This window comes from Bacillus rossius (genome assembly GCF_032445375.1).
Source record: "Bacillus rossius redtenbacheri isolate Brsri chromosome 9 unlocalized genomic scaffold, Brsri_v3 Brsri_v3_scf9_2, whole genome shotgun sequence".
Lineage (NCBI taxonomy): Eukaryota > Metazoa > Arthropoda > Insecta > Phasmatodea > Bacillidae > Bacillus > Bacillus rossius.
In genome coordinates, this window is record NW_026962013.1 from 30,300,898 (window position 1) to 30,325,157 (window position 24,260).

Below are 24,260 nucleotides of genomic sequence, written 5' to 3' on the forward strand. Positions count from 1 at the left end.
CAACCGCGCGAGGTTTTGTTGTTCGTGAACTCTGTTGGCGGAACAAAAGTTTCAGGAGGTTGCGTAGACCACTGGTCGGCCTGCTACTTCTTGAGAGAATACTGTCGAGTTTGGGGCAGGTTGCATGACACAGACTATAACCTGTCCCACACTTAGATTGCAGTACAGAGTAAATGGCGACCACTGTTCCCAGATTCACACTGCCCGGCTTGTAAACACAAAAAATTCTTACTTCTGGAGACCGGAAAAATACGCGGATTCATTTCGTGATAGGCTGAAATTTCAAACATATGTATAATTCTGCTGGTTCTGCTATTGGCTCGCGGTTTAACTGGAGCTCTCTGTGCCAATGAGAGACTATCGACCAAAGAAGCGTCGAATCACAAGCTACCCAGTGGAGACGACTCGCAATTTAGTAACCAATGAACACGCGTGTTTACTTGAGAAGTGCAGAACATAATGGAGGCTATCCTAGAGGTCATTGAATTAGCGAATTTTTTCCGGTTCCTACGTATTTCGCATACCATATTTTATTTTTATAAGTTTTAATATTTTTAATTTTACCATTTGTTAATTTCTTAAGAACGTATCTATTGACGATATTATTAAAGTTGTAGTCATTCTGACTAAACATAATTCAATAGTAAATACTAGAGACCTGCAAAATTCGCGGATTCATTGACCTTTAGGATAGACTCCACAGCCCTTTAAATACTCGCGGAAATGACACCTGTTCATTGGCTACTGACGCGTGAGACGTCTCAACTAGGCTGTCCGTAATTCAACACTTTCTTGGTTTAGTGTTTCCCATTGGCTCACAGTTCCCCGGATAAAATGTGGGCCAATCGCAGAAGCGGTACAAAGGTATAGTTGTTTTTATGCTAGCCTATCGCAAAATGAATCCGCGAATTTTGCATGTCTCTAGTAAACACTAATTATTAATTCACGGGAGAAACTATGTATTCGTCACTGTCGGTCAATATTAATATCATATGCTATGCGCAAAAGAGCAGAAACATTTTTAGTATTATATTATAAAAAAATGGTTGACATAAACATTAGAAAACAAGAATGCCTATTTCAAGAACGACCCTTTAGAAATAAAAAAAATTGAGTTTCATTAGATGATGCTCTTGATGGAGTACAACAAGACAGTGTATTTCCGAAGTTCTCATTCCAAATTTTGCTTTACAAAATAAAGTGTTTTGGTTACAGTTTTACAATGTTTCCTTGCATTGCATTCTTATGTCTAAGTTTTTTGCGCTGTAGAGTTTAACCTATTAGGGGCCATTCATTAATTTTGTGAGGTGTTTTCTTTTAATTTGGACCCCTCTCCCCCCTTGGTGAGATTTTACGAGATATGGTGTGAGTCCCCTCCCCTCACGGGGGATTTATCCTATAATTTTTAAATAATTTTTTAATAACCAGCGCAGCGGGGAATTCCCTGAAAGGAATCTCCACTTGCGCGCCACAGGTCTCAATTCGGGGAATACCAGGCATAGAAAATATATACCAATACAGACTATACCCGAGATGGCAAAACTAATTATTTTTTAATTTATTTACGAGATACCAAAAATTTCTGTAGCCATGAAAAAAAAATTTTACGGGCAAAATGGAATACTTCGAAAATTTAAAATAATATATTTAATGATTTTTATATGTAATAATTTATATTTTTTAAAGAAAATTTGACATGAGATATACAGTGAGCCCTCTCCCTTTAAAAAAAAAAAAAAACATTTGATGAAATGTTGCTGAGGAAACACACAAAACCCCCTCCCCCCCCTACAAAAAAAAAAAACAGTTTTGAGCTCACGTAGTTAATGGATGGCCGCTTATCCAGCGACAGGGAACACCAAGACAAGGACGGCGCTAACGGCAGAACTCGTCGTGCATCTGAGAACGTGGTTTCTCCCGGCACGCGCCCAGCTCACAACCCCCCCCCCCCTTTTTTTTTTTTGCCTTGACCCTGGGTGAGGCTGTTCCCGTCGATGCTCCCGGTCGTCCAAACCTGTTCCTCCCGCCTCTCTACGCGGCACCGTGTGTCAGCGGTGATTCCCCAGCTAGGCCTCTGGCGCGCGCACCTGTTGTGACTCGCTCGACTTATACCGCCGTCGGCCGACGTCGGAATTACCCGGAACGACTCGGTATCCCCCCCCCCCCCCTCCGCATGATGCCGCACCGCAACTGCATTAATGAAGTGATATCCCCCATGTAAAATCAGGTGGGGAAATACGAGGCGATGACTCATAAGTAGAGACCGGAAAAATTCGCGGATTCATTTCGTGATGGGCTGAAATTCAAACATGTGTATAATTCTGCTGGTTCTGCTATCGGCTCGCGGTTTAACTGGAGCTCTCTGGGCCAATGAGAGACTAGCGACCAAAGAAGCATCGAGTCGCAAGCTACCCAGTGGAGACGACTCACAATTTAGTAACCAATGAACACGCGTGTTTACTTGAGAAGTACAGAGGATAATGGAGGCTATCCTAGAGGTCATTGAATCCGCGAATTTTTCCGGTCCCTACTCATAAGTAGGGGCAGGCATTTTTCGCGAAAAGATCTGAACACTTAATAGACTGCAACAAGGTACACCCGCACCTGTGGTTTCTTCCTTGTGATTGGCGGCCGTCTGCGAGAGAAGTCGTTGCCTTATTTGACCGGGCCACTCAGAATCCTTTTACTGCCGCACTGAATCACTGTGATTGGAGTTGTAACAATCGATATGTACCAGGGAGAAACTCACCCAATCACGAAACACAGACGATGCTATAGTTTTTTTAACTTTCATCTAGTCTCAAAATCTTTTCACGAAATCTGCATGCCCCTACATCATAAGAGAGCAAGGAATGGAAATATCAAACCTGAACACCCACACATCACTTCTTTACTCTGGCACGCTGAGAATTTTCTTCGTCGTCACAGATCGACCCGCAGAAGATGAGCTCGGTGGTAACGTGCTGTTCGACCTTGCGGTCACACCCGCCGGTACAAGGTGACGCAGGACTACCACTAGTTACAAGTGAAACTTCACAGATAGAGGGATGGGGAAATTTGGAAGCTGCACAAATATTTTAAACACATGTAACTACCCAGAAAAAATATTCTGTACTTTTACAAAACATGTCTTTGGAAACCGGTTGCCAAGTGATACTAAAATAAATATATTGTACATTTGTAAAACCCATGCTATTTTTTATTTTTGCACACATAAATTAGTTTTCCGAGATAATACTGAGTATTTATTACAAACATTGGTGCATAATTTAATATTTTAATTTTTTTTGTTATTTTAGCATAATTTTTTAAACCATGTGAAGATAATCGAATAGTTAATAATTCGACTATATGTTCTTTTAACGTGCTTATTAATAAACTCAGTTAATACTGGAAATATATTCGGGGAACAGTTAACGAATAAATTTAACTATTGGAGTTACTGCGACTATGCAAACCATAAATGCCCGGATACGAATCTAAAACAGGTATTACTACGAACACTATTATGAAAATTGACAAATATATATTAACTTTGCAATAGTATTTTTGATCCATTTACACAAACAAAATTAGTTTCTTATGTATCGAGTGGAGTCCAGGCATTAAATAATGTTATTATATTTTAAATATGATACATAAATTCGCGATTCAAGATTCATCTACACATTCACAGACTACTGCGATGATGGTTGTCACGGATTTTTGGTTCGATATTATTCTATCATTATTCATAATTAATAATTTTAAATTATTTTTTCGGAGAAGTAAATCAGCGAGTGTGCTTCTGGCTCGACCAAAAGTAAAGAGTGAAGTGCTTAATATTCACCCTTGCCCTTTTAACCATCGATCGCCCCATTCCTGAAAGTTAAGCTTTTATGTAATACAATTTAAAACAATGTGTGTCCGTAAACCTACTTCTTGTAAAACTTGCAGTTCACTAGGGTACCAGCTAACAACTACAAGTTACCGTTAGACAACGGTGACCTTGTAAATGCGAGATTGACTAAAATACCCCATTTTCATGCTTTCGCTAAGGTCGGTGTCACACAACACGTTTCTCACGCTGCGGCTAAATATTCTGTCGCTGTTTTCGGCTGTTCTTAGGGTGCACAACACAGGTTCTCTAAAGAAAAAATTGCACTAAGGAGATGTATCGAAATCAAACATGATTTAGAAGAAATAACCGAGTAGAGCCGCTCTGGTTCGATCGCATGGTGTAATAGTGGCCTAAAAGTAGTTTAAATTATTTGACGTGATAACGTCTTATAAATCGATGAACGCCGGCTGCACGCACGAAAAATTGTCACGTTCTGCCTAAGCCGAGTGTGCAAGAACCGGCCAACCACCGTGCGAAAAAATCTTCTATAATATCAAACAGGTTAAGGCGGGCTTTTTAACTAATTTTTCGTGATTATATTTAAACAATTTATTTAAATTAAATTTGCAAAAACTATAAATATTATTTTAAAATAAAAAAGTATGCAATTTTTCATCAATGTTTTCTTATGACGTTATCACGTCAAATTATCGTCCGTAAAACGACTTTACAGACAACCCCCCTTTCTTTTATTTAGCGAGCGCAGATGAGTGACAATATGGATTTAAAAGCTTATCTTCTTGACAACGTATCACAGAAGTGTCGTATCGTTTCCGATAATATTGACACTTTTTAGCCTTTCGTAGACGGCAATTTTTGGAACTTTTAAATAACTCACATGTAGTTTAAAAACACCGAGCCGTAAAAGTTAAATCACAAGACAATATTAGTATTATTTTCATAATTTTCTTAAGTCAACAATTAAAAAAGGAAAAGTAGATCTCAAAAACATAGTATTTTTTGTTGATAAAAGGGAGTACTCTTGCTTTTTATCTTAGCACTCCTCTTATCATACCTTAGTATTCCTTTTTGTAGACACTTTCCACTCTTTGTTTTGAAGGCTTACTGTAGTGCTGCATAAACGTGAATTGATAAACGCCACACATAATTCAATTTGGCGTTTTTCTCGCTGCAGTGCTTACTGAACACTGTTACGTTAATCAACTTAACTAGCCTCCAAAGGAGCTTAACGGTCTTTCCCGAGATAGGTAGATTAGGACTTTTCTCCATTACTGCGTGTCTTTTAGCTAAAAAAAAGATTTCTCTCCATTACGCGTGTTCTTTGAGCTCTTATTCCCAAATCCCTAAGGACTTGCTGCCCTTTCGCGTCGTTCGCCTGCGGAGACGGAAGATCTGCCCGGACTTCTCTCGGTGGGGTTTACTTCGAGAGTTCAGTAGGCGGTGAAGCACCCAAGTGCTCCTGCAGGCACCTACATGGTGTCTCTAGCATAGCTTTTGCTTTTAATTATATAGTTATTAAACTTTTTTTTACACAAAGCGAAGCTAAGGATCTTACCGCTTTTTATTTCACTTGATCACAAAATAAAATATTTTTAAAATATTTGCTTGTAGAAAAAATAAAACTTAAAAAATAATCAGCAGGCAGTTTTAAAAAAATACTAAAAAAGAAAATATCATATTATATTTAGCTATTATTATTATTAAAAATACTTGTTTTTCAATGCTCCTATCGATAATTACTACTAAAAAAAACTAATACAAAAGTATGAATCAAATAACGTACGTAAGCTTAATTTAATTACACTAGAAACTAAAATCTACCGTTTATAAAAATTTAAGTTTTAAATTATTTAAATTTTGCCAAACCTATTTAATTCTCCCCACACACCCTTTTATTTATAGCTGCATATAAATAAGGATCGTATAAGCTACCTACATCTAGTTACAATAATTTTTTCTGAGTATTGCAAACCAGACTTTTTTAATATGAGTGTGTAATTCGTTGCGTTTTTGACTGGTCAGGTGCATTCCAAGTGTGTGATCTCTGTTTCAGAGGCCGATCACACAATCCGACCACAAAGCAAATGATGTTTAAAATATTTTCAATTAATTTCAAAATTAACTCCAAATGGTTACTGAGCAAAACACCTCTTCCAGAGGTCAGCCCAAAGAAAAAAAGCAAAAAAGGTTAACCAAAAGCTAAGCAGTCGAATTGGGCTAACAGTACAATTCTAAACATTGAAAAATGATTTACACTGACAACTTATTCTGCTACCATAAACATACAACTGTTACTCAAAGCTTATCTACATGTGTACTGGAATTTTCATTCATAATTTTACCACTACCAATGGAGTTCTCCAATACGATTATAAAAATATGAAATATCAATTCCCCCCCTCCCCCCGGTCAACAATTTTTGTATACATTTTTATAATCGATAAACAACTGTAAAACATTTTGTTGTTGTACGTTGCTGAAAAAATTCATCATACATGTTTAAGATTATATATTTTCCAATAAGAACAACAAAAACGCTATGTTGAATTGCCTTATCTTTAGTTTCAAAAATTAAAAAACTTCATAGCCACAAAGTATTTGTTAAAAATCATAACCTCAGTTTGAGTGCAACAAAATACACACGTCTCCACAGGTGCACATGGAATCCATGCGAATATCATTGCTACCGAGATAATTCAGCATTGTCAAAAATTATTCCAAAGTATATTTTGAAATTATATTCAAAAGGCCACTCCGTTATAACACCATTACATAAATTCTGAATTAAGAATGTTTGTAAAATCACTTTTTGAAGTTCTAGGTACTTATTTAGGCGCGTCATGAAAAAAAAAATTATGAGAGTTTATTTTTACAAGGCGCGCGTACCATGCAACGAAATTTTCACATGATGAAAAAAAGGCTTCATACAAATAAAAACTATAGCCTACATGAACTTTTAATTCTTTTACTTAAAATACTGATATTTAATACTGGTTCATATCATAAAAAAACATATGTATATTTATTGTAAATACTAGTGATAGAATTTACGGTTGTAATCTTTTTAGTGTATTTTCAAATGTATTTATGTAACAGATGTTATTTTGCCGTGTCTATAATTATTTGCATTATAAATTTTTAATTTTTTACTAAAAATAATTAAAATTATAATTTAGAAAATAACTTTCAGCATGTTTATAGAATTTTAATATTAATTAAAATTTATCTCCATTATTTTACTAAATTAAATAATTAATTTTATGCACGTGTTTATATTACTATTGAGTAGGCCTACTGAGTATTTATTTAAATCTTTTGTTTTGATTAAGTTTATACTTTACCAACCGTATTTATTATATAACTCTAGTTATTTTATTACCATTAATTATTTGTATGCAAATTTAAAGTTTATTTTTTACTACGATAAGAAAGTTTAACTTCTAACGCGCCAATTATTATTTCATCTAACTTCAACTTCTATTTGTATTTAAATAATAGTTTAAAAAACTAAATAAAAATACTCTTTAATAGAAAATCCAACTAAAAAATATATAAAATTAATTTTAATAAATTTGAATTAAAAATAGTGTAGGTACAATAAAAAAATGTATGTTATTTAAAAAAAGCGTGGGGTGCATGGTGTCAATAGTTATAGTTATTTTATTGACAGATATGAGTAGAAGGATTATCATTATGATAATATCTTAAAAAGCACCCTACGCTTTTTTTAAATAACATACATTTTTTATTTCACACTATTTTAAATTCAAATTTATTAAAATTTATTTTCTGTTTTTTAGTTGGATTTTCTATAAAAGCGTGTTTTTTTAAGTTTTTTAAACTATTATTTATTTTCTATTTTGGTTTATTTATATAAGCGTGTTTTTTTAAATTTTTTAAACTGTTATTTTTTCTAATCTACTATTAATTTCGTGATAACTATAAGTACCTGTATTATTTTCCAAATTATTAATGTGTACAGCTGTATTGATAGTCAGTGAAGCGTTCCACATGTACGTAACAGGAATTTTGGGAAGGATAAGGATTGAGAAAGGATGAGGAAAGGACCTTCTCAACGAGAGTGTATAGAATATGTGAGAAAAATTCGGATAGCCCGGACTGGGATTCGAACCCAGAGCCTTCCAGTGACATGTCGACGACCCGCGCCTTAATCCGCTCGGCCAACAAACCAACTGTCGAGGATATAATTGTATTAGCACTAATACCACGAGTGCTCGAGCTGGAAAGTAGGTAGACGGTACGCATGCGCCGACTGCACGGTTGTCTCACTTGCTCTCACACAGAGGCTGGGTGAGGAAATGATTTAATCCTGTCGATACTAATCAGGATAATGAGATAAACTTATTAAATTAGCGTATTGTCGTTGGTCCTCGATAAGTGTACGAAGTTTAGATTAAATCTGTCCGTTTAAAGTGGGTCAAAATCGAGTGCAAAGGAGTCGGTTACAAACATACAAAAACATACAGTTGAAGTTAATATAAAGCGTGTAAAAACTCCCGCGCCTTCGTCGACGAGGCAAAGTTTGGCCCACTGTTGTTTCAATCACCGCCAAATTGGAAAAAAATCTAAAATCAATATATGTAGACATTTTACACACGTTAAAGTGTGTTATTTTTTAAAAGTGTTTTGTGCAATTCTGATAGATTCACAAGCTTAATTAAAATAATCATAACCCACTCTCACTTTTCATTTAATTAAATGTCACAATATTTAGTAGGCTTTGTTTATATCGCGCCAAAGACAAACTGAAAGAAAAGAGTTCGCACATGAGCGAAATGGTTTTCTTTACAATATGCGAACTCTTTTCTTTCAGTTTGTCTTTGGCGCGATATAAACAAAGCCTACTAAATATTGTGAAATTATATAAATTGACAAAAATCTTATTAAATTAGTGTATTGTCATCGGTCCTCGATAAATCTACAAAGTTTGAATGAAATCCGGCCGTTTAAAGTGGGTCACAATCGCACCCAAAGGAGTCGGTTACAAACATACATACATACAGGTGAAGCTAATATGAAGCGTGTAAAAAACTTGAGCTTTCCTTAACTAATGTAATGTATTTATGCGTTTTACTTTACAATACACACACAGAAATTTGCATATACTTGCTTTGTTTATTTCCCGCAGCATCCGTAGACGGACGAAATCTGGGAAGAGCACAGCTCATACCTTCCACCCCAGGGGGTTTATTCTAAGTTTCTCGGAAAAGAGTTCACGATCGTGATTCCACGATTATCGGAAGCTTTCTACAATATAGTATTCTAAGTTACTTTCATCAACTCGGAACCTTTCGATTCTCGGAAGCCAACGATCGGTATGTTTCGAGTATACGATTGCTGTCGAAAAGCCTTTGCCGATCGGGAATTAGCAGCCAGTTGAAATCATGGCGGATGCACGATTTATGTGTACACAAATAGTTATACATGGTCGAAAATAGTACATTTTTGGGCGTGATCTATATTTACGATATTTTACGTAGGAGTCAATTGTGTTTAATATTTTGTAAAAGGAAATTTTTTTCTCAGTAGCATTGAATAGGTATGTATGTTTTTGGGGTCCTATTCAAGTAGTTGACCTAACAGTCACGAGAGGGCAGCAGGGCTTGCGGGTGTGCGAGGCAGTAGCGCGCGCTGCGTCGAATATGACTACTACAACACTTAAGGGGCCCGCCTCGTCAAGGGTGTATGTGTGCTAGTGAGGCGGGATGATAAGCGCGACGCTCGCTGGTGCTTCCAGCGCGGTATAGCCTCTAAGCGCAAGTCTCTGAACTGGCGCGCATTCGTCTCGTCGTCACAGGATAACTGTGAAATTTGAGCGGTGACCGTAACATTATATGGCGGAGAAATGAAGATAAAGGTGTTATGCAAGCCCCTTAAGTGCTTTCAAGAATCTGTACTTATTGTTTTATGCCTAAAAATTACTCTGAAAAAACGCGTTTTAGGCATTTTAACGCTTCTAAAAATACAGTTTAAAAACTTAATCCGAAATTAAAAGTACTTTTCGGCCCTCAGCGAACTCTTAAATGCTATTCGTAAATAGGCCCCACTCGGATATCTTGAGTAGTTTTGAAATCGCGTTGTTTTTCCTGAAGCTCTGCACACCGTATGTGTGCCCAGGTAGGCGGGCCCCTTAATCGGAATTAAGTTTCGCGTCCATTACCGTTTCCCAAGTGGTAACAGTAATTCCAGAAGATATTTGTACATTTATTATGTATAAAATATTGATCCATAATACATGTACAAATATCTTCAGTAATTACTGTTACCACTCAGGAATCGGTAATGGACGCGAAACTTAATTCCGATAAAGTGTTGCAGTAGTCCTACCGGCCGCTGCGCGCTACTGCCTCGCACTTCCGCAATCCCTGCCATCTAGTAACTGTTAGGCCAACTACTTGAATACGCCCCAAAGACACGAAAGTATTTCTTCATATGGAAGCTACTTCTAACTATATACATATCACAATGCCGTTTTATAGAATGATTTTATATGACGTATATAAGTAAAAGAAATGCATTCCTTTTTTTTTTAGTTTTGCCTTCTTTCGGATGAGTCCTTACCATGGTTACCGCTTTAAGTTACAATAATTACGTAATGTAAGTAGTGCTCCAGATACATAATAACTAAGTGGGAATGTAAATAATATTTAATAATTTCTATAATAACAATATTATAACGAAGATTTTATACAAGTAAATTGAAAAATAACCCAACTTACAAAATACATATTCATAATTTATTCGCCTGTTTCAGATATAAAAAGTTTCAACAATAACTCAGCGTGTGTATTTTGTTGCAGTCGTGAAATTCGATGAAACTTTTCTCCGCAAGAATTCGGGGTGCTCCTCCATAAAATAAACCAACATTTTAATTTGCCTCTCACTCACACGAGATCGCCGAGCTGCCATTATTTCAATAATACAATGACCGACCTTGTGCAAACAACTCTAAAAATTTCACACCAAATACCCCGTAAAAATAATTTAAGAAATAAACGTGTTTTCGGTTGCTCGAGCACTTTTAAAATTACTTAAGATTTTTATAAATACTTTTATCAACATTGAAACATCTGGAAAGTATATTGTCTTATAAACTCTGTGTTTTATTTATAAATTTGTTAGAAATATGAAGTGTTTTTTGTTGTTATGTTTCAGTTTTAAAATCTCATCTTCGCTGCCAGAAAAATTGTAGAGGGGGAAATCGTAACCCGAACTTTGCCGAGATAGTTAGGCCTCGTAACGATACCGCGTTTAAAATAGCAATTTCAGTACCTTTCGATTACGATCGTTCGGAACCGTGTGTTGCCGATCGGCCAAAGAGCTATATGTCGGAATCGATATCGAAATGTTCCGATAGAAAACGCTGGAAACTTAGAATAAACCCCCAGACCCTTCTCTCGTGAACTTTTACTGATGTAGACGTCAGATCTTGAATCCCAGTTATCCGGGATCGGTTCTGTTTTCAATGATGAAAACGGCGTGAAGCAAAGAAGTCGCTGGGGAAAACAATCCCGCGTGTGTGCAGTATCTGCGACTAGCGGGTGATGAAGTACCCGTGAGCCGGTACTGTTCACGCTGGGAGCCTCCCACACGTGCAGCGCGTCTGAAGCTTTCTGTAGCTGAAAACCCCTCGATGTTGAATTTCGTTACCCACGGAACACGTGACGCGAGAGGATTTGCAGGAGCCCCAAAATGTATGTTCCCCCCCCCCCCCCCTTCCTTTTATCAGCGAAAGGAAGTTTTTTTCCCCTTCTTATTTTCTTTCGGATTCACGATGCTTTTAGTTTCGTCTGTTTTTTCTTGTTTTTCACTGTGAGTTTTCCCTTTGGTGAAACATTCCCTTGACGTAAATAAGACCAACGTATACGCGGTGGAGATGGCGGGACGTGGCAATATCTTCCGCAAACGTGGCGTCATCTACGGCTGTCGCTCTTTGGGTAGATAAGGGGGGGGGGGGGGGGGTTAAGGGTGGGATGCCATGGCCACTGCAAGGAGAGAAGGAAACTCCTTTCAGAATTTTTCGCCAGTTCTTCCTAGCTTCCCGTTCCTTGCGGGTGAATTTTGTAGCACCTTAAAGCAAAAATGACATCCAGGTTACAGCCAAAACGAACAAAATTGTTGTAGTTGAATTCTGGCCTTAAGTAACTAACTATGTGCAGGCTTATAGATAACTAATTTTGGTACTCTGATTATTGTTTGTTAACTCTTCCCATTTATTCGTTTGTCTACGTTAAACGCCGTGTTAAATAGTGTGATCCCATGGAGGTATAAGTTTATAACGTGGGTGTCTGATTTTTGAGTTGAAGTTAGTCTAGTCAGCAATTAGTTAGTTTATTTTGGAAGCTTGAAAGTAACTTGCTAGGAATGAACATCGTGTAGTGAGAACTGTTATACAAAGATGCTGAGAATACATCAGAAAGGAATTAGCGTTAAAATTTATTTATTTTGCTATCCTGATTGTTCGGTGGTTAGGGGGCGTTCTCAATTTATATATATATATATATATATATATATATATATATAAAATAAACAAAAGGTGCAGTTCGGGTCCATGCTGTATATTTTTCGTGAAAACAGTGGAATGAAATAATAACAAGTGTTTCATAATAATACAAAATTAAATTATCAATCTCTTTAACGTTTGGACATCCGCTGGCTGACGTAGTCCGATGAGCCAGCTACGCTAATCGCCGTGCGCAGTTTTTTTTTTAATTTCCTTTTCGACGCTGCCGTAGCTCTCGCATTTACTCGGCATTGCATTTTTTAGTACTTTTGGATTCCTTTGAACACAAGCTTTCCTCTTGACTTGCGTTTGCTGTAATTCCGAGCATTTTTACGAGTCATATGAGACGACATCTTTAATTATTTTGTAATTTTCAATTTATATAGATTTCAATTATATTGCGGCATATATTTTTATATTGCGTCCTAACAGTGTTCCACAAGCTCTTCACAATGACACCCTTATCACTGTCCTGGCTAAATGCGTTTCCACGCTACACTAATTTATAACTTTACACAAAGCTTAATTCGTAACAATCACGCACGTGCGCCTAACTGGTAGATAATAATTTACGCAAAGCACCACAATATATTTAAATAGAGACAAATAACACATATTGGTTACTTATAATAAATATAAAATTATGATAACAAATCTTCTTATGTTTCGTTTAACAGACACGTTTTTGAAACTCACGGTTGTGTGTTGACATATCTTCTTTAAAAAATTGATATTATGAAGCTAATTAGAATTTTTTTAATTTGAAGGTAAAAAAAAACCTTCAAATGTGATCAACATCGACCACCAACACTAACCCCACATCATCCTAACCAACATCATAGGGACCATTAATCCTACCACCACAGGGAATACCTATGCCACTTGAAAAACCATCACCATCACTGGTTCAACCGTAGGTATCACCACCACCACCATCACCAGGACTACCACTGCCACAGGGAACGCCATCACGATTGTTGGTACAACCAACCGGGACTACCAGTGTCACAGGGAAAACCACCACCAACCCTGGTACACACAAAGGTAGCACCAACACCACCGGGACTACCATTGCCACGAGTAAAACCACCAACACCAGTGATACAACCTCAGGTACCACCACCACAACTACCACCGGGGACTACCGCTGCCACAGGGAAAACCACCACCATCGTTGGGACTACCTAACTACTCTGCATACTCGGGCAGAAGTCGCCTGTTCAGTTGCTGCTGATCTTTGAGGAGTATGAACTGGGTAACCTGTGAACGATACTTCTTTGTTGGACGGTATCTAATTGGTAGAGACCTGAAAAATTCGCGGGTTAATTTCGTGTTATTCTAAAATTCACATAACTATACCTTAGCTAAAAACACCTCAGCCCCCACCGGGACCACTATCAAGTATAGCATAACGTAGTGTACTCGACGCGATCACACGTGAACCAACAACTGAACCCAGATCCCGTGCGAGCGAAGTCACCGGCACCGCTGGTTTCGCTCTTGTCGCGTGAGACCAGCGACCAGTTCTCGGGCCGGGCTGACCAGGTTTTCTGTGGAGATCCGTCGCTTTGGCGGGGCCAAACGTCTCGGCCCAGCAATTACCCGTCCTACGTGCTGGCAGGATGCGCGCAGTTAGGCGTCTTCCGGTGACATGCAGTCCACGAGACGCTACCGTTCCCCCTTTCCCCAGCCTTCGTTTCCCTCAATCTTCCTCCCGTTAGGAGGTTCCACCACTTAAACCCTGCCGACAGTCATCAAAGAGTCGAGCGCGACTATTTGTCCGGAAATATCTTCTTTTTTTCTTGTGATCTCAAAATTTTCTTCTGCCGAAAATTATTCAATTCCCTTTGCCGCCCTTTCCCGGCGGGCCTAACGCCAAATCAAGTTATTAGACAGCTGCAAGTTATCCTTTGGATGATGATGATGAATGCAGATTTAAAAACAATGTGTTCTCGTGTAATAAATCCCTGTAGCAACGTCCAATGTATTTACCAATCTCTGTGCGACAAAACACCATTCTGTATCCGGACAGTCCAATTACAGCAGACCAAGAGGATATATCAAAGAACAGAGATATTCATTTAAAATATGCGAGCCATCTAACTGAGTATCGATGGTTCGGACAATTACAATAGTTAATTAAAAATATCTTTATAGTGATACTTAAAGGAAAACTTTCTTTGCCTACGCGAAGTTAGATGCAACAGTTAGTAATGGTATGATTTCTCAGCTTTGTATTTCTTTAGCATTTTTCAACATGCAAGCCGCAGGGAGAAAAATAAAACTACTTTATTTCACGTGACGTTATCGTTTCTAATGTTTATCAATAAAACAATTTGTGTGTTGTATATTGGCATTGCTTAAAAGAATATATTACATAGGTAATCGTTTTCTTGATTTCGTTGAACTATCGTAGTTTCAATATTGACGCAAGGACTCCGTCATTTTTATTTATGTTTCAAACTGTATGTAACAAACCTTGCGATCCAAAAAATTTTTTTAACTAATCCTGTGGAATATATATATTTTTTTTATTTTTACCAATTTTTTTTAACATATTTAACTTTTATTTCAGTATTCGACGAAAGTGAAGGAAGAGTTTGAGTAGAATTTCATTAATATCTATTTTTTTGGTGGTAGGGGCGGGAAATTAACTAAATTCTTTGTGTTCAGCGAGCAACTTCGTCCAGCTGAAAAAAACAGCAAAAAATTCCAAGAAAAAAAAAAGAATTTTTAAATTAAAAGTCTTGCTCACGTCAAATTCGTGACAGGCGGATGGAAAGGTGAGAGAGAACAGCAATGATACGCATGGGTGTGGGGGAAACGGGAGCAACCGGAGAAAATTAGAATTTCCTGCATTCTCATGTTTACCTGCCTTTGTTTACAGAGTTGAGGGAAATCCGGGACTGCCTCCACTGGCAGTGGATCCTAGACCACCTCAGTGACAAGCCGGTGGTCCTGCCATTTTTATATTCCCCTTCAGTGCGTGACATCTTAGCTCTCGGTATAGGGCATTTTGTGGGGATAATCTCGTGAATGGAACAGAAGTCGCGTGGAACGGAAATATGTGACCGCGGTGCTGCCATCTGTGGCGGATGGTGCGAACCAAAGTTCACAAAGCCAAAGAGAAACTTTATAGTGTTAACGGTTAAATGAATTTTCAACAAGATGGGCAGTATTTTTTATATAAAATTCCTTTTCGAAAATTGGTTCAGTATTTATTCGAGTATTTTTAGATTTTATCGAAGCCGTTTTATTACATAGTTTAACACATCGATCTGCAAATCGAATGATTCGATAGTCCACGTAACTGCTCCTCACAAGATCGACATAAAACGAATCGCTGACCGTGTGGCAAGAGTAGTGACTAAATAAGGCTAAACTTTATCAGGCCCATACTCGAATTTTGGGGAGGACAGTTGAACTCCCAGTTGATTGGGGGAGTCCAAAACCTGTAAATATGCTAGTCCCTTAAAATAAATATTCAAAGTATTTTCTACGTAATGAAAAATAATATTTAAATAAACCACTATATCTAAAAAATTTAATTCTTACTTTAGTTCTCTCACAGGACCGCTAATGACACAAGAAAAAACTATTTCACACCCGGACTCGGAACTCATACCTTATCCGAGGAGTCGGACTCGGAACCCATGCCTTATCCGGGGAGTCGGACTCGTACCCTTCGCGCATGAAGCTGGCGCCGCCAAATGCGACCCGCGGGACTGACGAGCTTTGCTCGGCTCGGATTTCAATAAGGGCAATGTGCCAATGCAAAAAGTAAAACCCGAGCGAAGCAACAAAGGGTGGTTACTTTTTTCCCCCTGAATTCCGTGACTTTGTGAGAACCGGGCATTGTTTTAGTTTGAATAGTTGGCGTGGCGACAGAGCTGGCACGGGTTTGATCAAAAACGATTCCAACAAGCGTTCGAACGGCAAAACACCTTCATGTTTTTTTTATACCTGTGACGCAATCATGAATTGCCAATTAATTGGCGCCGGTTCCATTTCCTCAGTTCCCATTGGCGGTGGCGTGGGAAAGCGACGGGTTTGGTGCACTGATACGTGCGTTGGAGTATAAGAGAAAAGGGAACTGGTAAAAGGGGGTAGAGGGTATAGAAGTGTACGTAACAGTTCCATGAAAATTATTACGACCCCCTCGAATACATTCTCTCCTCCCCCCCCCCCCCCCACACGATAAAGATCCTTCATTCCCATAGAACGTGCCGCAGACAAACTATGCTGGCGTTGTCTCAAACTTGACGGGTCTCAATTGAGGTCTCATTGTCACCCGTCACACTGTCACTCTCAAAGCTTCACGTGATATAAACAGTGAAGTTGTTTACAACACACCGTTGACAGAATAACACTGGCAGAATGATACGAAAATTAGGAGGGTGGGAGGCCAAATTAATACAAATCTAATTTTGCGCACCATGTTCTTGAAGTACCAGTTTTCGCCGTTAGGGTGTGCTGTTGTGGGACCTCTCCTCGGTGAGTCTTCCAAGTGGCAACTCCGGAAGACGACGAACGTGGTTTCTCTGGCAGTTCTGTGCATGTGTCTTAAGTGCACTCCCACGAACAACTTTGCAGCTGTGAAGTTTTCTCTGCATTCATGCCGAGTAAAAAAAAGGAGGGGTTGTCTGTAAAGTCAGTTTACGGACGATAATTTTACGTGGTAACGTCATAAGAAAACATTGATGAAAAATTGCATATTTTTTAATTTTCAAGTATTATTTACAGTTTTAGCAAATTTAATTTAAATAATTAGTTTAAATATAATCACAAACAATTAGATAAAAAGCCCGCCTTAGCCTGTTTGATATTATAAGATATTTTCTCGCACGGTGGTTGGCCGGTTCTTGCACACTCGGCTCAGGCGGAACGTGATAAATTTTCGTGCGTGCAGCCGGCGTTCATCGATTTATAAGACGTTATCACGTCAATAAATAAAATGTTATTACGAGTGCACAAAAGAAATAACAGATCTCTAGTGGCAAAAACTGGTGATAAAAGTACACGGTGTGCAACGTTACGATTCCGATTCCGTTTATTTTGACCTCCCCCCCCCCCCCCACATCGCACACAATAGGAACCTCACTTGAGAACTGTCAAATGCGAGACAAGTGACACGGCACGGACTACGTGACACCACAGATGCAGGAGCAGTTACGTAGACTTATTGATTCATTCGATTTGCAGGGCGAAAATTTTAAACTATACAATGAAACGGCTCCGATAAAAGTGAAAACACTTGATACAATGCTAAACCCCTTCTTTGAATCTGATTTTCAACAAGTAATTATATTAAAATACTACCTTTCTTGTAATAATTCACTAAAAAAGATTAATACTATAAAGTTTCTCTTTGGCTTTGTGAACTTCGGTTCGCGTCATCCGCCACAGATGGCAGCACCGTGGTCACACATTTCCGTTCCGTGCGACTTCCGTTCCAATAACGAAATTACTCCTACCAAATGCCGTATACCGAGAGCTAATATATAACACATCAAACTTTTGAACTTTTTAATACGAGGGAAAAAAATTAAACTACTATTGACACTAACACTATTATATCACTGAAATAAGGATTTAAAGTAGTGGCTGTAGGCGACTCGTCTTCTCACACAGTTGAAATTGGTGGTGTTGTATCAGCTCACATTGCATCGCCTAAAGTAACACACTGCATTCGCTAGCATATCGCAAATTGTTTCCTATCTTCTGGAAGTGGTGAACTGTTGATACTGATTTCCCAGTGGTTACTTGCACAGTATCACGTGTTGTTTTTTTCCCGAACATTGGCAGTTGTACATAATATTTCGTCAGGAAACACGAGCCAGTAGAAACTGCCCGTATCTATGGGATAATTAAATACAAAACATAACTTTTTACTGTATTAAAATTTGTTTGGTGACTTTTAGTGTAACACATTTCTCGAGCAGCGCCCTTTTTTTAGATGTAATAAAACTCAAAAAAATTTCAAGGAAAAAAAAACGGGAAATTCTCTTTCACCCACCTTTGTTATATGACATAAAATTCGCTTTCCATGGTGGATGAGAGAGTCTGGTATTTCTGTCCTTTCTGAAACGTGTTACGCCAACATATTTCTTAAGTTTATCGTAAAAAAAATTAACTGCGCTTCAATTGGTTGTTTCCTGTTTGCGCACGTGGGCTCGAGGATGCCGACTTCTACCGGCGCGGATGTGTATTTATTTCTCTTTGAAGTTGCTGGGTCGGCAGACGGAAATTTTCCTACCTTCAAGCTGGTTTTTATTTCCGACGCTGTTACTAATTTCCGAAGTTGCTACCGGAAATAACTTTGTGACGAAAAGAAGGTAATGTAACTTTGGAACCGTAAAAATTTTGTTGGGTGCGTGAGTCTCTCTTGTTTTTTTTTTTTTAAATCAACTTCATTTTTATGGTTAACTGTAACTGAATTACTCACAGCAACGCGACTACATGATGATTACCACTTGAAAAATAAAATAAAACATTCAAATAAAATATTTCACTTTGGTTTTAGGTAATTCATTCAGCATTGGAAAATCATGTAACCATGCTGACATTAAAAGTCTTTGTTATTTCCAATTCTACAAATCCGCGTTAGTTGGTACAACATTTGTCAAATAAATAATTTTTTTAGTAAACCTTTTTTAAAATCTATTTTATATTTGACAGTGCGTGTGCCAGCATGTCCTTAAAAAGTACATTTTAACTTACGTGGTTCTAAAGTTTTAACCAATGCATGCATATATATTTTCATAAAACTTTTTTTAATTGAGAATACAACTTATTTTTTGTATTTTTGCATAGTTTCTGTGCAGATTTTAAGTTTGTTGAAAAAATAAAGTATAAATATAGGCCAAATCAGTTTTCGTAATTATTTTTAGTTTTTGTACTGTCTAAATTCCTTATAAAAATGATAAACATGATATGTTAATCATAGCTTGTTTCCTCTGTGGTGTAAATATACAGCGTGTCTCAAGAAATTGTCTCACACTTGAAGTATTATAAAAAATGAATATATGTGAATGCGCAGGAAGAGTTAGTGAGTTTGTTTTTCCAGGATTGATTTACTTTAATTCTATGCTTTCAAAAGTCTCATATTAAATCCAAAACTTTATTTCTATGCTGTAAACAAGTGCTTTATTGATTGTCATTTGAAAAGTGACTCTGCATTGTTGTAGAACCTAATTTATATTCCATACTTCCGAAAAAAAAATTATTACTAGTCAGTGGTGCAAGTGGAGGTGATGACGTCATCAGAGAGTAACGGAAAGTGGCTTCACAAAAGAAAAGTGTAATGCTTAGAGTGTTTTGGAAAGTTTGATGATCAGGAAGAGTGTGGCTTAACTAAATGGATATTTGTTCCGCTTGCACTTCTGTGGCGACACGGAGTAATAAGTTAAGGTTAGGCCTTGTGGCTGCGGATACGTCAGTCGCACATTACGAACATTATTCTGGAGCTTCTCAACACCACTAGAAACTGAAATTTCAGATAAAAATAAATTTAAAAAACATATGACTTACATAACACTCTACTAGCATTAACATTAAAATTCTCTTGAATAACGGAATTTTTATCTAATTTTTTTTAGTTACTAAGCGACTTGCCGGAAACACAGGTGGCGGCAGCAGCGCCGTCTGTGAACTGACTTAGAACCGCAACCAGTCTGTGAAGTTTCACTCCTAACGTGCGTGCGACCACGCGCCCATTTTTTTTAAATACTTTCTATATTTTTATTGATTTATTGATCTCAGCTCTCGGTACACGGCATTTTGTGTGCATGATTTCTTGAATGCGACGGAAGTCGAGGAACGGAAATTTGTAACAACCACGGTGCTGTTACCTGCAACGGATGGCGTAAGTAAACAAAAGTTTCATAAATACAAAATGAAAAACTTTACAGTGTAACAACTGTGGTTATGAATTCGAACAAAATGGGCACTATTTTAATAAAATTCATATTCGAAAATCAGGTCCAAAGCCGTGGATTAGTTTTTTATTTTTTTTTTCGTGGTTTTTCGTTTTTATCGGAGACGTTTCATTATACAGTTTAAAATTTCTGCAATTCAAAATAATTCGATAGTCGAAATAGTTTCCCTGGCAGCGAATTCTAGCGGTGGGTACAGAAACTACGCGGGATTCGCGTCAAGAAATATATTTGAAAAACCCAATTTTCCGTATATTTATCACGCTCGGCATTATTTTAATGAATAATATGTTTGAATTCCGTGTCCGAGTTTCGTATTATAATAGTGTATTCGCAACGGCGAGTGTGCTGAAAGACTTTGGTTTATGTTTCTCGCGTCTGTGCGGGCGTCTCGCTGGCGGACGTCCGGGTCGGAAATCTGGCGAGTGGTGATCGGGTCCCGGCCGCAGTTGGCGGTATATATTGCGCTCGTTACCCAGGGTGCCACCTGTTACCGGAACGAGGCGTCCTTCGCCATCTCCGGGGGGGCCGGGGTCGAGGCGGGGCGTCAGGGGGTTATATAGTCCAAGATAAACCTCGGTTAATAGATACGAGAGAGCTCCTTAATTCCGGTGCGACCCCTTCTGGAGATCCGCACTGTTTGTCTTGGTCGCTCCGCGCTTCCACAAGGGGAGGGGGAGGGGATTTATGCCCGGTTCCTTCGTGGCCGGTCAACAGGAAACGAGCTGGAAGGATCAAAGATCACGAAAAAAAAAAAAAAAATAAATAACAGTTGACGTTTCTTCACGGAACGAACCCAGAAGGAGAAGCGTGGCTGTAAAAGCGATATGCCGGCGGTCAGGAATAGAAGCGACAGCAGAGAGAGGGATCAGCCGAAAGCCTTGTTCGTTAACCGACGCGACGCGGAGAGCGGGCTGCGAAACGCAAGACGTTGCGAAATCGACTTTTCTCGACAGTCACGATCGTACAGTGATACAGTAACATCTACAGAACTAAAAAAAAAAAGAAAAAAAAAATCGTTACGTGCGTGCCCGTCAATGTTCAAGGTGAGATGAAAAAAAATAATAATTACAAATCATTTTAATGAACACGATGAATTCACACAATGAAAAGTGAGTGCACGTAATTATATACTCTAGGTCTGGCACTGTAATTAATTTAAGTTGGCAGGGTGATTCTGGTTATTGTGTGTAAGCTCTTTGTAGGAAATTTTTAGAAACAAATTTATGTGCGTAACTTTTTTTTCTTCTTCTATGACTGTCCGAAGTAAGTGCATAGTAATAACACTTCAAACAAAAGACTAAAATAATTGGTTTTGGGAAATATGTGTGTGGAACGTCTGTCCTTTGCGGAAACCAACGTGGCGCTGCAAGGTCAAATATATGTAGTTATAGAGCCCTCAACTACTGGACGACCGGTTGTAAATGAGATTTCTATGTGCGAACGCTGTTGGTCAACTACACCTATTCCATCGCTTGTAATCTTTCAATAATAAATAATAAAAGGTTGCATGATATTTCCAAGTTTGCAAACTCAAAATACACCGGTTAGAGCATAAATAATTGTGGATATTTGACCGTATGTTAAATTATTATTATTATTATTATTTTGTATTAGAGTATTAGTATGAATTAGCTGTGTGAACACTCGATAAATTGAATAGCATTAATCTTTCATGTTTGAAAAATATTATACTCTTGGAAAATATTCATTGAAAAATATCGGAGAAATTATATGAAATTTAAAACTGTACACTGAAAACTTTGAAGTTATATAGGCCTATTGGTGTTTTCTTTGAACCTGTAATATTAATATTCTTCAAGAAATTATGTATTTAAATTGGTTAATGTAAATAAAAATAAATAGTGCATCGTTCGGGAAACCCGATTCATGGAACACACAAGTAAAATTTGTAAACCTTTTACATTATTTTATTTTTGACCCTTGAAGCCTAAATTTGGATTCTAAGGACAGATTCAAGATACTCTTTGTGATTCGAATTTTACTTTTGGATTCCATAAAATGGGAATTGGTCAATGACTATTCTGAAATTGTAAGTTTTACTAGGTTGGATAACTATTTCTACATGTTTAGATTTTTTCAACTAAATAAAAGTAAGTTATATTATTAATGGATTTTTTCACTGTAATCAATAGTAAATTATTAAAAATTATTTATTACACACAAGAGTATTTAATGCGTAAAAGTAAATATGTAATCATGAATGAAATTAGTTAACGTTTTAGGAATTGTAGATAGCGTGTTACAGTCACAAAGGTATATGAATCTCATATTATTATTTTGTTTTTCTACCATTTACGTCCGTAATTTACCAAACATTATTGAAGAATGTCTGCAACATCAGGTCGTTATCTTCCAAACCAGCTCAAGTTATATCATTGACATTTAAATTGTCTTACACCACATTGTTAGTAGTATAGGCCTACTAAAAGTGTCCTACATTGGATTCCAACTAATGTCAGTACATACAAATCTTCCACTAGACGTTTTTATGTCAAAGTACTTTAGTTTGCTTGCTACAATGTGTTTTCAATTAGAATGTAGTGCCATTTGAGGAATGAGTTGACTTACTTAAAATTACAATCGTTCATATTGACTGAAATATTCTTCACTCGAGGCTGTGATTTCATTATCACTATACTCAACGCGACAGGTAGCAAACGAAAGTAATGGAAGTTATTTTTCCATATTTATATAAAATTAGAGATGTCATGTGTTTAAGTAGTTTTTAGCAACTCAAATCTTGTCATAATTTTACAGTTAGCAATACCCTATTTAGCAGACGTGAGGTCGCATCGAAACATTAATGTTTACACACTGGTTTCATGCTAGCTTGCTATCGCTAGAATTCAAACTCCCCTTCCTTACGAAGCGCACGGCAGTGAACAAGCACTTGCAATTCTGAATTTTTTTTACTAATTTTAAGGAGACTCAGGCCAACCAGAACTTGATATTTCTACCACCTTCACGTCAGCAGCTATTGTCATACAAATGTGCAAGTATGTACATGACAGCAGAGCGGTATTTTAACAGGTTTACGATGTAGTTACTACCAAACTTCAGCATCACCAAAGGAATGTGCAATTGCATGTAAAGAGATCTGACTTTACAGTCATGTTTAGGATCTTAGCTCTCGGTTTACGGCATTTGGTAGGAGTATTCGTGAATGCGTAGGAAGCCAAGGAACGGCGCTGCCGTCTGTGGCGTATTGCACGTACCAAAGTTCACAAAGCCAAAGGAAACCCTTATAGTATTAACTGTCTGATAAATTTTAACAATATGAGAAGTATTAAAAAAAAAAATCCTTTTCGAAAATCAGTTCTAAAGCTAGGGTAAAGATTTTTTTTTTCATTATTTTTTTTTTTTTTTCACTTTTATCGGAGCCGTTTCTTTATATAGTTTAAAATTTTGGTCTGCAAATCAAATGATTCAATAGTTGACGTAGCTGCTCCGGCAGCGAATCCTAGCGGTTGGCGCGGTGACTACGCGTGGCACGCGTCCAGAAATGTAGTTGGAAAACACAATTTGCGTACGCTAATCACTCTCAGCATTATTTTAAAGAATTCTACTTTTAATTTCGTGTCAGAATTTCGTATTATAGGTAAGTGTATTTGCAAAATGAGAACACGTGAATTATGTTATCTTTGAAAGATTTGTGCAATGGGAGTGCATGACTTGACGTAAGCTTTTGTAATATTATGTAGTGATTATATCCTGTTGACAACAGCGACTTTTTTTTGCTTAATTTGTGTTTTTTTTTTGTCTTTTGGGTATTTTTTTAGTTTTCTTCTACAGAAGTGTGCTTAGCAATGGCGTATGTCCAAAAGCTTACATCGAGCCATGTGAATTATGCTCGTTACCGAAGGTTGCGTGCGTTTACACATCACTGGCAAGTAATGAACGACTCGCTTGCATTTTATTCCCCCCCTCCTTCTGCGTA

General features: G+C 37.6%; 1 protein-coding gene across 1 annotated transcript in view; it reads left to right on the forward strand.

The window, feature by feature from the left end:
- Nucleotides 1-24,260, forward strand: part of LOC134542896 (pyrokinin-1 receptor-like) — a 353,606-nt gene that overhangs the window by 89,294 nt on the left and 240,052 nt on the right. The gene's annotated exons all lie outside the window — the stretch shown is intronic.